Source organism: Brassica oleracea, chromosome C3 (assembly GCF_000695525.1).
Source record: "Brassica oleracea var. oleracea cultivar TO1000 chromosome C3, BOL, whole genome shotgun sequence".
In the NCBI taxonomy this organism is placed as follows: Eukaryota; Viridiplantae; Streptophyta; class Magnoliopsida; order Brassicales; family Brassicaceae; genus Brassica; species Brassica oleracea.
In genome coordinates, this window is record NC_027750.1 from 41,687,940 (window position 1) to 41,701,687 (window position 13,748).

General features: G+C 32.8%; 1 long non-coding RNA gene across 1 annotated transcript; it reads right to left on the minus strand.

Moving 5' to 3' along the window:
- Positions 1-397: 397 nt before the first annotated feature.
- On the minus strand, positions 398-931 carry LOC106334395. Its single transcript, XR_001268604.1, has 3 exons — positions 824-931; positions 555-745; positions 398-472 (listed from the first exon to the last, which is right to left on the minus strand). It is a non-coding gene; the product is annotated as an uncharacterized LOC106334395 (long non-coding RNA).
- Between the last annotated feature and the right edge of the window lie 12,817 nt (positions 932-13,748).

The following is a 13,748-nucleotide window of genomic DNA, read 5'->3' on the forward strand; positions in this document are numbered from 1 at the left end:
GTTCTTCATCACATTCATACCAAAGAGCAGGTCACGGACATCCTAACCAAAGCACTGGGAAAGGTTCAGTTCAATACTCTATTGTCCAAGTTGGGCGTTTGTGACCTTCACGCTCCAACGTGAGGGGGAGTATTACGATATATACGATATATGTTATATCGTGTATTCTTCTCATACGATAAAGTCTATTTTCCTATTCTCTAGTTAGAGATAAGCATAGTTTCCAATTCATCAAAAGAAAAGGTTTATGTTAAACCGTCATTGTCTCTTGTATAAATACTAAGCTTGTATAGCTTAATGAAATCAAGTCAGTTTGATATGTTATTCTACATATACTTAGCAAACAAAAGATTTGATAGGATATGGAGCTAACCAGGATCAGGCCACGTGTTTGGGCTATAAAATGGCTTATCCCCATTAGGATCATCTTTGGGACCATCGATTCCAATGAAAAAACACTCTTTGTAGTCTCCTGAAATCCATTACTAGGTTATAAACAAGATTTAATACAACAACATTGTTTGATTAAGCAAGTGAAAAGTTGTTCGAATGACCGTGGACTTGATTCTGAGGATCTAAGATTTGATCAAGGACAGGAGAATATCCTCGGTTCTTTTTATTCCTCAAGACTTTCATCTTCTCTTCCAAAGGAAGAGCAAAGAATTTCTTGCTCAAAAGCATCATCCTTTAACTCCTCACTTAAACCATGATTTATGACATAGAAAAATCCGCACTCCAAGCATGCCTGGAACAAGAATCAAACATAACACAGTGGTAATGGTCACACACTAATCATATATAAGGAAAATAAAGAGACACAGACCTGCTTGAGCAAAACAGCTGATCGATGAAGATCAGGGCTGGCGAGATCTATACAAGTAAGGGCTGAAACGTTGATGGTCGAAGCCTTCTCCAGATCTTTGTTCATCATTCCACTCTCCCCACTCTCTTTGTTGACATTTGTAAGGATAGGAAAGAGAATGGCTTTTTCGTTTTGTTGCGTTATCCCATGATGCTCATGAATATGGACAAAATAGCCTCATCACTCGAGACACCAAAATAATATTTTTTTCACACTCATTATTTTATTAAAACTAGAGAGATATGATAATCTTCAGATACTTAAAGAGTGTGGTCCGCCTGCTGGAGAGGGATGGCATCATTCAACAAGACCCGTCGAATAAACGAGTTCAGCCAGAAAGGTTGGCCTAGCAGCTTGGCCCGAGAGCTCGATGATCAGAAGTTTGGCATGAAAACTAGGTCCAACCGCTCGACCCACTAGGTTCAGCCAAACTTATTAGGTAAAATCGACTTAAAGGCAGGAAGAGATGGGAAACAAGTATAAAAGAGGGATATGAGAGACCAAGAAAAGTATTCGGACATCATCACAAAGATTGACGGTTAGAACTAGAGTTTCCTCTATTTAGCTTTAATCTCGCCGATTTGTGTCTTTCCGGTTCACTCTGGCCGAGCGCTATCTCTTTTTCTCTCTTGTTCATATACAACTATAATCCTTCTCTTGATTGATCAAAAAAGTGCCTTTGAAATAACCAACAATCAAGTTTGTTCCTCTCTTTAGAACCGACCAAACTCATATTCAACACCATCTCTCTCTCTTTTGCTTTGTTTGCCAGTGGTTCTCTCCGGAATCCTGTCCATATGACTTTGGAATTATGTCTGAAAACCGGATCACTTCCTTACCATCAACTGTTTAATTTTGGCTCCTACCGCACATCCTCCGTTCTGATGGCCGCTGGCACTTGGTTCCGGTGCACCATATTCTTCTCCCATGGTATCACTGGCTTATCTCCAGGACTTTCCCAGTTTGGGTTTGTTCTCCTCCTATTTGATCTACCTATGGTTCAATCAACTCCCGGTTTTCAATTGGTAGTCGATTGAATCTCCGTGATTTGAAGAGGTGAAAGTTTGGCTTTAGTCACTAAGTGTTTTCTGGATCTTTTGTTGTTGAAGACTAAGACGTTGTAGATTGTGGTGCTTTCGCTTCCAGTATTCGTAGTTGGTGGTCGTCTTCGAATGGGTTCATGTTCCGGTGTGGGTCCGGTGGAACACCCAGACTAGATCCTCTGTTGGTGACCCTCCAGTCATGAAGAGTGGTGACGGTTCAATTCTCGGGTACATGTCCCATCCTCACCAACATCTCGACGTGTGGATGAGCTTGAGCTAGACCACCATCTTTCATTACAATTCTTTTTGGTTTGCTTGTTTGGGCCTTTGACTATTTTTATTTGCTGGCCCTTTTTAGGCTTTTTTGTTTGTTTCAGCCTTCGTTTATAAATTAAAAAGATGATAAAAAATATCATAAATGTAAATAATTATTTCAATCAGTTTGACGACACGCAAATGATCAGGGGTGGAGCTAGAAATTTTTTTTGTAAGGGCACAATTAAAATTGTTCATAGAACTAAGGATATATTTGTTAAAAACAGAGGAGCATATTTAAAATCAGTCAAATGTTTTACATGTAATTTTCAAAATGAGTTGGGGGCAGATGCCCCCTTTTACTTCATGTCACTCTGCCACTGCCGATGATGGACAATGAGATCAAAAATGGCAACAACATAACAAAATAGAAGATAAGATAGGTGATTTTTAGGTAAATAACTATAATATATAGTATAGTTAAAAAGGTTAATCTTTCTTCATGCTAAAATGTGTTTCAAGTGTACTTTTTATGTAATTATAAACTCAAAAAATATTATCTTTCTTATATGTATTAGAAGGAACTGATTTATATATGCTTAAGTAGCGTAAAACCCCTTTTATTTTCAATAGTTTTAGTGAAAGTTTATTAATGGTTATACAATATGAAGTCTCGATTTGAAATCTTGAAAAATGTAAATTGTGTAGATTAATGAAGAGATTCTTAGTCTGGTGGAAATAGAAATGTTATACATGGATCTTCATAGACGGTTCATGGTGTAATCAATCAAAAATTATTATAAATAGATAAATTATTGGTTGTAAAGTCTTATATTTAATTTTTAATAGTTTATAATATTATATTACACTATTAAAAGATATATTTTGAAAAATGCACCTGATTTTGATTGACTTTTAGTTCATTCTATATATTTCTCTTTTATTATTGGGGAAAATCGCATAAAAAACCTTCAAAGTGGCAGCCACTTACACTTTAAACTCTGAGAGTATTTCATAAGTACTTTAAACCTCCAAAATGACACTTTTATCAAAAGAAACCTTCAATTTGGCTTATTTTTACATCAAATCAAAATGGTAACCGGTATTGTACAAAATCGATGATGTGTCGGTTTTTTTTTAAATTATTTTATTAGTACAATAAATATAAAAATTAAAATTCATAAAAAAATTTAAAAAAACATAAAAGTCACTAAAAATTCACAAAAAATCAAAATATTCACCAAAATTGAAATTATTTTATTAGTAAAATAAATATAAAAATACGGAAAATATAAAATTCATAAAAAAAATTCAAAACAAACCATAAAAGTCACTAAAAATTCACAAAAAAAAAAAAATCCCAAAACAAAATTCAAATATTCACCAACAATTAAATTATTTTATTAATAAAATAAATATAAAAATACAGTAAATATAAAATTCATAAGAAATATTCAAAACAAACCATAAAAGTCATTACAAATTCAAAAAAAAAAAAAAAATATTCACCAAAAAAATTAAATTATTTTACAAATAAAATAAATATAAAAATATAGAAAATATAAAAATTCAAAGCAAATCAATCACTAGAATCATTTGAAGATAATGAATTTTTCTAATTTGAATTAGAGTGATCATAACCCAGAGGCTGACTGCTATTTTGGATTCCTTTTTACTTGCTATGTTCTATATGTGTGTTGATTGGATTTTGGAAAGTTCAGGATTGTTAAAGGGAAGAATGAATACTAATGATATCTTGAGGGTAGACAGTTTATAGCACTCAATGCACGCTATTCCTTACTCGCTTTTATAAAACCATATATAATTTTATTCTTGATCTTTGTGAGTTTTATGATTTTTTTTGAATTTTTTATGAATTTTTTTATATTTTCTGTATTTTGTACTTATTTTATTAATAAAATAATATAAATACTTGTTGTGAATTTTTTTGTGATTATTATTTTTATTTATTTTATTATTAAAATAATTTAAAATATTTTTTTGTGAATGTTTTGACTTTTTGTGAATTTTATTGACTTTTTCTGATTTTGTGAATTTTTATATTTTCTGTACTTTTATATTTATTTTATTAATAAAATAATTTCAAAAAAAAATTTGGTGAATTTTTTTATTTTTTTTGTGAATTTTTATATTTTCTTTTTATATTTATTTTCCAGATAAAATAATTTTTAAAAAACCAAAAAAAATAAAACCGACACGCATCTATTTTGAACAGTACTAGTTACCGTTTTGATTTGATGCACAAGTAAGTGAGATTGAAGGTTTCTTTTGGTAAAAGTGTCACTTTAGAGGTTTAAAGTGCTTGTAAAATATTTTCGGGGTTTAAAGTGTATGTGGATGCCACCTTGAAGGTTTTTTATGCGATTTTCCCTTTATTATTTTTTCTGATTGTATATCCCAACACAAATTAAAGTTCATTAGATATATATATATATTAACCATGAATACAATACAAACATTTTAAAATATAATAAATAATTAATGTCTAGCATTAAACTTATATATATATGCTAGGGAGATAGCTTCTTCACTGTCAAATCAGGTGATCCCGGTATTCCTGTTTGGGAATATGACAACTTTTTCGTCATTCAAACCAGGATGAATCACGTTGTAAGAAGCTTGATTTGGATACATAAAGTGGTGGAGAATCACCAAGAAGTTAAATATTGTTTTTTTGTTGTTAAAAGTATGATTTTTTGGATAATGTAATTATGTGATTACTTTTATTTGTTAAAAACATTATTTGGTGTTTTTATTGTGTTATGTAGTAGTAATAGAGATATTTTAATATATTTTGTCTTTGTTTTTTTCAATAATGTGTTTTGTCTGTATAGTATTTGTTAGTAGTGAAGTGGGCCTATAATGTAAAAATATATTGAATTTCAATAACTTTGCATTTATGCATTTGTTGATTCTAAGATTAACGGTTTCAGCGTCAAAATTGTCTTTTGTTTTTTTCATTATTGTGAACATTATAACTTTCAAGATATTTTTGTCTTTTTCCAATATTTTGACATTGAGCCTTCAACATCTATATATTTTGTTAATCTTTCTGGTATACGGTGTTTCTCATCATCATCGAAAAAGACTCACCTCCTGCTCTTGTTCTTTATCGCCTTCTTCACCTTGATATTTTTGGTATTTTTTGTAGATTGGGGGTTAGGAGTTCCCAGTTGTGCGGTTGTTTCTCGCGTCGTTTTAGGCTGCTCCATTCAATATTGGATGCTTCTCTTCTTCCTTAGATTTTAGCTGATGTTAGGAACTGCATCTCTTTGGGCTGGGTCAGAGTTTAGTCGTCTTTGAAGTTGTTTTCCTCGTCGTTGGCTTACCATCGATACTCCCTTCTCGTCTTGGTTTTCAAGATATGGTTTTTGGTGATCTGACTTCTATAGCTCGAGGATGGCTCCACGATTTGATGATTTCGTTTTGTCTACCCTTCCATCTATGTTCCCTCATCTTGTCGCAGCTTTCATCGCTGCTTGTGTCTCTGTGACTCTCTCTTTCGCCATGTTTGCCATTCTAGGTTTGGATTGTGTTCTCCTCCGAGTATGTTATGTAGATTTGGAAGATTGTTTCTGGTCTCAAGTCTGGGCTCATGCTTCTTGGGGGTTGGCTTCCGTTCTCCCTTACTCATGTTGTTCTCTTCTTTCCTTGCTTCCCTTAGTATAAGTGTGCGGTATTAGTCTCTTGGAGCTTTGGTCCCTTCTATCCAGAGCTTTGTGGTTCTTCACCGGCATAGGCGTCTTGTTTGTGCTTATTTAGTTTGTGAGGTGCTTCTTACCTCTTAGATGGTGGTTGTGCTTATCGTTCGTTATGTATGTCTCTTCCTGCTTCGTGGTGATTTTGGCCTTCTGTTGATTATTCTTCCTCTAACCCGTTTTCTTGGTTCTTTGCATTGGTCCTTGATCACTCTCATTTGTGTTTGAGAGATTGCTTTATCTCAAGATTATCTTTCTATATTTTACAGACTTTTGATTGTTCTGGCCAATACACTCTATGATAAAGTGGGGTAAGTTAGTTTTCGTTCTTGATCGCAATGATAGTGTTACTTTGGCATTTTTTTCTCTGTGATTATGGAGGTTTTATGTTTAGATTATGTGTTCTGCTTTACTTTGGTTAATATTAAGATAAATATATAGTTGTAAATGAAATGATAGAAAATAGTAAAAAATAATAAAATAGCGAAAGTTTATGTTATTTTTAGCTGTGAATAGATTAAATATTTAAAATACATTTATATTTTTTTACTTATTTCTTTATTCGTTTTGCAATTTTTTAACAATAAAATAGATTAAAATAGATTATCAAACTTCAAATGATGATGGTTAGTGTGAGAATGATTAGATAGTGTATAATTAGAAAATAGTGAACCAAATTGCAATAATCTAAAAGAAAAAGAATCTAAAATGTAAGAAAATAAAAAAATAGGACACATGTCAACAAACCCTTTTCCACATGTCATAAGAAGAGAGAAAATTCTACTTTATATATATTACCTGAACGATATCGTCAAATTTAAGCGGTCGAATAATAAATCAACTCCAGATGTTGTAGAATGATTCAAAAAAGTAAGTAAGCTTCTTGACCTAAAATTGTCAAACTCACTCTAGAAAAAAATGCAACTAATACAAACTTTGACGGAGTTAATGAAAACATTAAGAAAACTTTAAACTATTAAATAAGAGAAAGGACAGAGGAACCCGCACATCGAATTCCAACTCAACACACTCAACTCTCCCTATATTAGATTTTGGCTAATTTGGGTGAGAAGCATAATTATTTAAGCATTCCAGAGAGTTTGGTTGGCTCAAAAATCCAAATTTTTGGCTATTAAAATGAACGAATAAGTAATAAAGTGAATTGCTCAACAGTTAGGTTTTTCACAGAATGGGGTAAAGAAGTATTGATAAAATCGGTAGTCTCGCAGATGCCAACACATGTCATGTCATGTTTTCTTTTTCCTAAAAAAATCAAATTAAGGAAAATTACGAGTACCATTGCACATTTTTGGTGGAGCAACAGTGAAAATAAAAAAAATATCCATTGGTATCCAAGGGATAACGTTTATACACATTAAAAAGAAGGAGGCTTGAGTTTTAGAGACCTTCAAAATTTTAACATAGGCTTATTTTTAGACAAACCAAACTGTTTGTGTTCAAAAATCTTTAAAGAAAAATATTTTCGGAATACAGATCCTCTCAATCACCCCAGATCTTATTTTTAGACAAACCAAACTGTTTGTGTTCAAAAGTCTTTAAAGAAAAATATTTTCGGAATACAGATCCTCTGAATCACCCCAGATCTTATTTCATCCTTTTACGGATAGCGAAGTATCTATTCAGCTAGATCTCTGATTAATAAAGAGTTAATCAAAAGTGAGAGAAAAGATAATTCCATTTCAGTATGTAATGATTTTTGGATCCCCACTCCTCGCCCGAGGTCAGCATTAACAAAAAAATCTTAATCAGTTTGTTAATCATTATTTAACAGTGGAACACCTTTCCACCTTATTAACCCGGTTGATCGTTCTTCGCATGTAAATTTTCTCAATGCTCATATTCATCATGACGATGTGGAGATCATCAAGAACATGACGATTAGAAGGAATATTAGAGAAATTGCTTGTGGGTGGATGTTAAGAAAATCTGGTAAGTTAAATCAGGATATAAAACGGAGTACCTATACTCGGATAATGGCCTTAGGACACCAAACTCTTGTTGGCCTTTTCATGGAAATTGCAGTGTTCTCCAAAATTGTGACACTTTGTTTGGCAAGTGGTATATAGGATTCTCCCGGTTTCGAAGAATCTCAGGGCACGAGGGATTAAGTGCGATTTGAGGTGTAGTATTTGTGGAGCGGAGGAAGAGACCATTAACCATGTTTTCTTCACGTCCAGGAATCTTTCCATCTTCTTCAGTTTTACAAGCATGGATTATTTGTTTTAGAGATTTCTGAAGGACGATGAATTTAGTTACTTTCCATGGGTATTATGGTACATTTGGATGAAACGAAATGTAAGATTTATAGAATAAGAATTGAAGTCCAGCAGAAAATTCTGCGTGTAGCTGAGATAGAAGGGGCGTTGTGGGCTGACCCGCAACTTTGGGTTAAGGATACTCTCCCGACGGTCCAGCCGGTTCTTAATTGTTAATATCTGGGGCATGCCTGACATTTCTATGTAGATGGTGCTTCGAGGGAGAACGATAAGTTCACAGGTCAGGACTGGTTCTGTAGAAACACATGATCTGGTGAGGTGATGAAACTCCTGTGTAGTTCTGATTTGGCTTATGGAATGCATGAAGATCCTCCAATTCTCAGATGTAGTTTTTGCAACATATTGTTTTCAATTGGTGAAGATGGTGTCGACACCTGAAGAATGGCTAGCTTTCTCTTCACATATAGAAAAATTTCGACGAATAAGACTTTCTTCCCTACTTTCAAGATCAGACATATCTCCAAAGCACGAAATACTTTGGCGGCCAACCTTGCACATAGTGCTAGGAGTTCTTCTTCAACTATATTTTATGTCAATTACTCACCTATGGTTTGACTTTCAGAATCGGGAGATTTATTTCGTAGTTTAGCTTAATGTTCTAAAAAAAAAAAGATTTTCGCTAATTTTCTATGTTCTCGTTTTGTGAAAACACTCTAAAATCATTAATGTTAAGTTTTCATATCAATACTATTAAAACATATGTAATTTTTATCTCGTTTATTTAAGTTCCTATAATTTTGATATCTCTATAATATTATTTGAGAAGTCAGTTTCTTATGTGTCGCGCTCACGTTAACTCTCACGATGATTGATTACATGGATACCTTTAATGAATTAAAACTAATACATTTAAATAGTATTATTGATTTTTTTTATTTAGTTTCCTTTTTAAAATTTTCCAAATAACATATATAATAAAAAGGAAAAATTTATAAATTTTGGAACGAAAATATATGTATATATAATATTATTTCATTAAAAAAGGAAAGTTCACAAAATATAAATATTCCATTTAAAACATATTTTTAAATTTCATAAAAAATATGAAGTAATAAAATATTTCTTTATATCAATATTTTCTTAGATGAAAATATATATTTGCATATAATATGAATTCATAAAACAAGGTTCACACACATAATCTTGATATTAGAAAAAGAAACATTATTTCTTTTAAAAAATAATTTTAAACAATACAAAAAATATATATTTTCAAAGTAATATAAATAATTTTTATATATCTATCCATTTTCTTAGATGATTACATAAAATAATTAAGCAAAATAAATTGATATGTGTTTAATTGACTAAAAATAGTTTATAATTAGTATTATTGAAATTTTTTATTTATTTTCATATATTTAGTTGGCTATAATATCTTTCAATTAGAGTAAACAAATCTATAAATTATATTTTACTTATATAATATGATTTTTAAAATACAATCACACAAATTTTTTAAACTGCTTATTTAAGAGATATTAAAAATAAAAATAAATAACAACAAATATCTTCTCTTCAAATGATTAAAACATATTTTAAAATAACATAAAACTATATACTTTTGCGAGGTAGATATATTATATTTTATCATTATTAAATTTATTTTTTTTCATCATATTAAATTTTCTTTTAAATTTTATGTTTTTATGTTTGTGGAACTTAATATGACTACAATTAAAATACCAAAGTAAATCTGAATCTCATTTTAAGATTATTTAAAATAAATTTCGGTTTATCATTTAATAAATGTAAAGCATAAAATTATTTAGAATTTATAAAATATTTTTATTATTGTAAATATTGATATGTGTTCATGAGATTCCAAAAATATATTTGTTACTTATGTATGTAAATTCATATTGATCATCGCTTTATTTTCTAATTTTTTTTTAAAAAAAAATCAACATATAATTTGATAAATATTATGAAACTACTTAAACGATAAATAAAATTAATTTTATTTTACTTAATTATAATAAAAAATAATTATACTTCACTTTGAATTTGAAAGCATATATTTAACTCAATATACTCACAACATGAGTGACTTGACTAATCCAACTTATATATAAAATCATAGATTTAATTTCAATAAAAAATTTATAATAATAATTTATTTTATAAATGTAAATTGTAGGATAACTCAAAATATATTAACAAATGAAAATAAAATATTAACCAACTGTTACAATTTAGTTCTTTTGTAAAATTTATATATATGCATGAGACTGTAGAATATTATCGTTATATTAATTTACGTAATTTGGAATCAGACACTTTATTTTATTTTATATTTCATTCTAACCACAATATATCTTAAGTTATAGATAATTTTCCTAAAATATATATACTTATCTAAGACAACAACCAACGTAAATGAAAATAAGAAAATTAATCATAATTTTAATATATTAAAAAAATATGATATTTAAATTCAGAGAAATAGATGCAATCTAATATACACAAATCATAACTAAATCAACTATAAAAAACAACAAAACCGATTAGATATAACATATCTAAAATCATATGTCTAATTAAAGTAATATAATATTATTAATATAAATTATGCATACAAACTATAGATTAATTTAAAATTAAAAATAAATAACAATCAATTATTATAGTATATTTACTTCATAAATATTTATACTCGTGCATGAGCACGGGAAAATCACCTAATACCCTATATTAATTATTGTTAAATATCTAATGAAGTCCCTCATTTCTTTGAACTTGATACGTCCCACTGCCTTAGTGAGAATATCCGCCTTCTGTTCGTTACCCGGTACATGCTCAACCTCTATAAGCTCCCTCTCAACACATTCTCTTATAAAGTGGTACCTAGAGTGTATGTGTTTACTTCTTCAATGGAAGACTGGATTTCTTGTCAAGGCAATTGCAGATTGATTGTCAATTCTGATGGTGACCTTCTCTCTGGTTTGGCCGGTAACTTCACTTAATAGATCATGCAGCCAGATTGCCTGTCTAGCAGCCTCTGTGCAGGCCATGAACTCGGCCTCACAGATTGACAGCGCAACTGTATCTTGCTTCTGCGAGCACCACGTTAGAGGACTCTTTCCTATGTAGAAGATGTGTCCAGTCGTGCTTCGTCCATCATCTGGATCAACATTATAGCTACTGTCACTATACCCAATCAGCCTTGATATCTTCTGTGATGATCGCTCGAAGACAAACCGAAACTTGAGCTTCCTTGCAGATAACGTAAACATTGCTTCAGTGCAACGGCGTGTGATTCTCTTGGGCTATGCATATAGCGACTCAAAACTCCCACGCAGAAAGCTAGATCAGGCCTTGTGTGGAGTAAGTACCTTAAGCAACCAATATTCTTTCTGTAGTCTGTCGCATCAATCTCTCGTTCTTCTTCCGCCTTTGATAAACACAGACCGAGCTCCATGGGAGCTTGAACTGAGTTACACTTATCCATTCCTGTGTTCTCGAGTATCTTCTTAGCATACTGTCTCTGATTAAGCGTAATCCCTTCATCATCTTGGACCACTTCCATTCCTAGATAGTATGTTAGCCTCCCAAGGTCGCTCATGTCAAATTTGCTCGCCATGCCTCTCTTGAAATCGTTTATAAGCTTCTTGCTTGTTCCAGTTACGAACAAGTCGTCCACATAGACAGCCACTACAAGAAGATCGCCTTTTATTGTCTTGCGATAGACTGATGGCTCTTTAGTACACTTACTAAACCCAAGCTCCATGAGTATTTGGTTAAGCTTGTTGTTCCAAGTCCTCGGTGCTTGTCTTAATCCATACAATGCTTTGTTGAGTCTATATACCTTCTTCTCATGTTCTTTCTTCTCGAAGCCCTCTGGCTGGCTTACATAGACGATCGCCTTCAGCTCTCCGTGCAGAAAGGAAGTTTTAACGTCGAGATGGTGGATTTCCCATCCATTAGTCGCAGCCAAACTAATCAGTAGCCTTATAGTCTCAAGTCTAGCAACTGGTGCAAAAACTTCCTCAAAATCAACTCCATATTGTTGTACGTAACCTTTCGCAACCAATCTCGCTTTGAACTTGTTGATGCTTCCGTCGGCATTGCGCTTGATCTTAAACACCCACTTTAATCCTATAGCTTTTGCACCGAACGGAAGTTCTACGAGCTCCCAAGTTCTATTTCTTTCGATAGACTCTATCTCATCTTCACAAGCTCTTGTCCATTCCTTAGAGTTTTTAACTTCCTCAAATTTTCTTGGCTCATTATTCAAATACAACAAGACTTCTTCTGCAAGTTCTTCTGCTAGTAGGACATAGTCTTCGAGATATTTTGGTTGATGAGTCTGTCTTTCTGACCTCCTAAGGTATTGTGGCTGATCTTCGGCTTCGCTAGTGCTCTGTTTTGGAACAGAGCTTGTCGGATCATGAGCCTCCTCTGTTTCTTTAACATTCTCGATAGCCTTTGAAAATGTGTTGTCTTTGTTATCACCTTCTCCATACGTTTCAAACCTTCCTCCTGAGATTACAAAGCTTTCGGTCTCTTGTTTATTGTCCTTACTCCAGCTCCAGCCCTTTTCTTCGTCAAACACGACGTCTCGGCTAACAATGACTCTCCTTTTATTTGGATTATATAGGCGATATGCCTTTGATCCGGGCTCCGTACCGAGATGGACTAACATAAGAGACCGATCATCAAGCTTCTTTAGCTGTGCTCCCTCTATCTTCGCGTATCCTATGCATCCAAAAACTCTTACATTACTTATATTTGTCTTCTTACTTTGTAACATCTCATATGGCGTTTGATTATTCAACGCTCTTGTAGATACACGGTTGATCAGGTATGTAGTGTGCCTGATCGCTTCTCCCCAAAGGTAGTTAGGCATCGACATATGTTTGAGTAAACTCCTTGCCATCTCCATTAATGTTCGATTTCTCCAATCGACCACACCGTTCTGTTGAGGTGTGTAGGGTGCAGTAAGATGTCGTCTTATCCCCGCACCACCACAGTAGCTATCAAAGTCATGATTCACAAACTCTCCTCCTCTATCAGTTCTGAAAGTTTGTATCTTCTCACCCGTTTCACTTTCAACTAGACTTCTTAGTCTTTTAAACTTGCAAAAGGCGTCACTCTTTTGTTTCAATAGCATCGACCACATATACCTCGTGTGATCGTCGACGACCACAAATATATATCTATTACCACCATGTGTCATTGGTGTTGTAGGACCGCAAAGATCTCCGTGAAGCAGCTCTAGCACCTTTGTTGCTCGGTATGAAGTGGCCTTTGGGAAAGTTTGCCTTGCGTGCTTCCCAAGTAGGCAAGATCCGCAAACTTTCTTCTCAATGAATCCCTTTGGTAAGCCTAGTGCAAGCTCTTTCAACATCATGTTCCGTATAGTCTCTGAGTTTATATGCCCCAATCTCTCATGCCATCTATTTGTTTCACCTTCTGCGCTCAAGTAGAGACACGATCCGCTTTTAAGACCCATATGCACTTTGTATAACCTATTTCTCGACCTCTTGGCAGTGACTAGCAGCTTTCCAGACTGATCATGCATTGTTAGTAGTTCTCCTCGAAGCCTTATGTCACAGCCAGATTCTGTTGC